Below are 5,366 nucleotides of genomic sequence, written 5' to 3' on the forward strand. Positions count from 1 at the left end.
GTTGGTGATAAAAACACCAGGGTGAGTCAGAAGTGTTGGCTTTTATCCATCCCAGGTAGATTCATTGGTGGGCTTGTGGGTATAATTATGGATCTGCAATTAGGAAGTTGATCCAAGAATTTTTGTAATATCTGGGCCATGAAAACATTCAATACAGATGTTCTGGAAGTATATTTTGAGTGGGTAAAACTCAGTGTATTTCACATCACCCTTAGGCCACTCCTAAATTGGCTGTCTGGTATTCCTTTATGGACTGAGTGCATAAGCAGGCAAGTCAAGCTGCCTGCCTACGCGCTCAGTCCAGATAGGATGCAGGTAGGTTTCTTCTATTTTGTCCAGGGTTATGAAAGCCTTTTGTCATTACATTCAGACTCGTAAAATGATAGTTGGTGCAACTTGATGGTACAATGTAGCCATATCTTTTCATTGCCTTTCCAAAACAATTCTTGTTTCTTTTCAGGTTGAGCTCTAACTTATTTAGCCTTTAATTTCTAGTCCTGATATGCTGTGTTACTTGGAGACAGGCCGAGACCGAGTATTTTACCCCATAAACATACAGCACCCAAATGGACTGCAGTCAAGTTAAGAGCACTACCTGTCATCCCACTGGTCTTGATGGATGGGGCAGAGAACTTTCTTCACAAAACAACCTCACCTAAGTTGTCGATAAAGATTCCTCCCACTAAGCAATCAGCCCTAATCCTGCTATCTCCTCCGCACCACACATTGCACTGTCAGCTACATCATAAACTCACTTCAATTATACCAATTATTGATAAAACATTATGAACAGTTTTATGGTGATGATGATGTGTCTATCAATAAATTTTAAGTCTACTTATTATGAGTCCATCCCATAAATGGTTTTCTTTCATGCTTTAGTGATGAATCAAAGATTTCTGACTGGATTTGCTGTATTATCTCTTCCAAGCACCTGACGCTTAGTATGTTAAGGATGGCAGAAAGTGAACCAGAGTCATCGTAAAGCTGTTGATCATGCAAGTATGGCTCACTCGCTCTTAAATACCTATTACAATGACAGCAATTAGTGATATATCAAAGGAAACAATATTTCTATCCACATTTGGGGAAGTTCATCATAATATGAAGAAGTCACAAATGGTCCAGATTCTTCACTGATCTATTTCCAGTTGTACATCCAATATCTTTAACATAAGCTTTGATGTGTTTCAACTGCATGAATTTTGTTGTTAAGTAATAGGTACTGTAGGGCCTGGCAATACTCCACCTCACAGCAGTTCATGTTTTTCTTTTGTCTTCTATTCTTATCTGCTTAAGGTGAATGTGGAAATACAATATTTTGTCTGTTACTATCATTTGATGCTAGAAGCCCTTTCTGAACCTCCGGAGTATTACTGCATAATGTGAATCAATAAATCCTAAGCAATACATATCATAAATCTATCTTAAGATGTGAATAAACCACCCAAGCAGACTCATCATCATCAAAGATATCTGAGCAGCATATAAAATCTAAATAACAAATAAATAACAAGGAGAACAACAAATGCAGTTTGAGACCTATGAACAGCTGTGTGGTAGAATTCACATAAATCAAGTGGAATTAATTAGACACAGAAGACAATGTGCTCAAACGATGTGTTAATCTTCACTCTTGTGATTAATGTTCAAGATTTTAATTAAACGTGACTTATGACAAGCTTTGTTCACAAGCAGCGAGCAGAGAAAAAGTCAGCACACTCTTGTTAACCATGCAAACAGTAGGGAACACAGTTGGAGCATTTCTCACCAGAGTAATAATTAGTAACTCTGAAGCTTCTTCTATTAACTTTTGTATGGTACATGTACAACTCTAGCTAGTTCAAATCACTCTTTTCAACTAATTTCAGTACTTGTCAGTTATTCCTCGAGTTCCAACAAGGAACTGTAATGGTAGCCACAGTTACTGTAGCAAGCAAAATGATTGTGCCAGATGCTTGACTGTAAGTTCATCTGTAATGGCTATCAACATTATGTTGCAATTGGCTTTGTGTATATTCAAGTTAAGGATCAGAGGACAGATTGAAAGCTTGTTGGTAAGCACTTTATTTTGTGTACGGATATACAGTTTAAAATTGCAACTGATTGTGCCAGATGTAAATATTATAGAGGATGGTAGAAAAAATTAAAATGATAAAACTATGAAAATTAACCAAACAGGGTATTAATCTAGTTTGGCTCTGCTTCATCTGTTCTGCTGTTATTGAACCCAACACCAACTAAATCAGATTTCTTTGGCACCTTTATAAAGATTGATTAGATTTCTGCACCTTTGGAAAATGTCAAACTGTGGGGATGTTTCATTGCCTCTTACAAGTTTGACACTTTATGAATTGTACTGATCAGCTATTGAGGATATGGTAAAGACTTGCATGTAGGATACATCCCAGAAGTGTCAGAATTGATGGGGTAGAAAGAGATATGCTACATTACACTACCCACACCTTCAAATTCTGTCATACTGTGTGACAACAGAGTATCTTGCCCATGACAGAGATATAGTTTAAACATATTCATGAAACTACAGTAAAATTAGAATTACATTTCTTTTTACCACGAAAGCTAGCTTTTCTAGGCATTTGTGCAATATCCAAAGGAGTTAGTCATGCATATATGTAGTTCACGTGTGACAAAACATACATAACATACCACTATCACAAGTTGTTTGATTTGAAATCCTCCGTCACCGTGCCTGTAAATCTCAGGTGTTACTGAGTCATGTCAGTTATACCAGTTGATTTAATACTGATACAGAATCTGCTACAGATCAAGATTGTGAGGATTACTGCAACAGCACTTGACTTACACTAAAGGTACAAACACTACTGAACAGGTGCCTTCACAAGTGCCGTGTAGCACGCAGGGGGCTGTATCGGCACCAGCACAGCTTTTCCATTTACAACCATGACTAACATAGCTTCAATGCTCCCACCCAAATGCTAATCCTTGTTTTATATTCCTGCTATAAACTAGAGGCACACCTTGGCCTGGGTTTGTAAATATCTCCCAACTATGGGTGCTGCAAGCCACAAATCATGTATTTATGTCACCCAACTGATGTTACTAACAAATGGCACAAATAAAATAAATCCTTTACATAAATTTGCAGATGTATGTCATAAACCAGCTCTCTTTGGTGACAGTTTTGTTACCCGTGGAAATTAGAACACATTTCTCAACACCACATCACTCCTAAATGGTCAAAGGCATGTCATCATAGCGGCGATTCAGTGACAAGCAATCCCGCTTCTGGACTACACAGTAGGGGGCTCAAAAGTCGGAACCACAAAGTTGGGGACTCAAAAGGCTGCTTATATAAAATACTGGTGGGTGATTCAGTACAAGGAAAGGAACGGTGACTGTATACGTATCATTCATCATTCATGCAAAGAAATTGCCCTAGAGCATCAAAGAACATACAAAACTTCCCAAAAATAGAACCTGTATGTTCATTGTGCAATGACTTAACGCTACTAGATCCTTTAGCAGCTTGTACTCTTACTGTCAAGTATAAACCTCATGCATAACGGTATATATGGTGGTTTGAAGCTTGGTTTAGATTCAGAACCAGGAAGATTGATTGACTATATATTGATAGATTACTCCATAACATATACAAATCATATTGGATAGGTGTGTAAGTTGACAGTGTAACGTGCTAAACATTGCCATACTTTGAAAAGTCATGTCAGCCCACTTTTGGAATGACAGGACCTGGTATGTTATTTATTGAAAGATTTGTTACCATACACATCTGCTTACTTACCTATCAACAGGCAAAGCTTCTAAATGTGATTTTACGGATGACATCTGCTGCTTGAAAGTTTTTATTTATATGAGATGATGTACGAATGAAGACCCATTTTTTTCCAATGATGGAAAAAAAATACAATGCAGGAAAGCTGGTGATACTTACCTTGGAGGCTTCCTGGTCCCTTATCAAGGGATGGATGTGGGGTGCTTGGCAGCTAAGCACACTAACTGCCTCCATCCTGAACAATATCGTGTCCTAACCAGCGTCTTGCCTCGGGTTTTGGGGTCCATTCAGCTATGTTGTCTGCCATGTTCTGGTAGCAAGCTGCCTCTTAGAAGTGAAAAGAGTAATCATAAAAGCCTTTGTCTTTTATTCAATGTTTATTGTCATTAAGCCAATAAAAGAAAAATCAGTTGATTAACGATTTCCCTTCTGTTTAATTTCTAATATATGACAGTTGTCACTGCTTCCTTTTCAAATTTTAGACATCTTCTCTTTGATAGGACAATCTAATTATTACCTCCATGAATAAATGGAGGTATAGTTTTGGGTGTGTCTGTCTGTCTGTGTTTCCAGATATTTGTGGACATCATAACTTGAGAACCTCTGGATGGACTACGATATTTGGTATGTGGGTAGGGGTTGGGAAGACGAAGGTCAAGGTCAATTTTGGGCCCCCTGGTGTGTGACCTTGGTACTGCAGCAGAACTTCAATTTTTTGTGTCTTTTGACCTGGACATGCCATGGTCTTGATTTCTTGGTGGCAGATAGCTTGTGATGTAAGGAAGAAGTGGTGTATGTTTGGGCCCCCTAGCGGCTTGCTCTGGAACTGCAGGAGCATTTTTGTCAAAATCTTCCAAGAAGCATAACAGAACATAGGAATGATGGATTTCCATGATATTTGGTATGCAGGTACCTGTGGCAGGTTATGAAAATTTGGACTTAATTTGCATACTTAATGAGGAAAATCTATATTTACAGTGTTTTCCAATATAGGACTCAACTACATGTTACATATGTAGTTTGTGGCAGGCGGAAGTTAAGCAGATACTAATCATGTGAATAAGTCCCTAATTTGCATAATTAATTTGAAAGTGTCCTAATTCTTCTTAGTACGTGTAGTAAATGATTGGGCTGTCAACACTGTGACCTGTGTACGTTAGTGAAAGGTGTACAGAAGCAAGCATAAACTATGCAAATGTGAAAGTCATTTGCATAATCAGAATATTTCATGGAGGTATGAGGTCTACGAACTCTTGATTGGCAATGTGATCAGGGAGCATCCAAGAATCAAGATTGTGTCACCAGATTGTATTTTCCAAAATAATAGAACTAAGACTTCACAAAGTTATGCAAAATTACTTTCTGAGATACAAGACAGCAAACCAAAATGCTGAACTACAGGAGTTACATGAAGGATCAATCTGATCTATGGCTGCAAAAGCTATTTGCCAAAATGCAAATTGTTTTCTTTATGCTTGAAAGGCATCCACCAAGTGTTTTCTTTTAACTTGTTGTTTCTCCAGTTCTCTTTCTGTATCAAGCCCAAGTGATATATCACATGACTTTTGATCTATCTTTCTTGTCCCGA

Source organism: Branchiostoma floridae, chromosome 4, assembly GCF_000003815.2.
Source record: "Branchiostoma floridae strain S238N-H82 chromosome 4, Bfl_VNyyK, whole genome shotgun sequence".
Classification (NCBI taxonomy): domain Eukaryota; kingdom Metazoa; phylum Chordata; class Leptocardii; order Amphioxiformes; family Branchiostomatidae; genus Branchiostoma; species Branchiostoma floridae.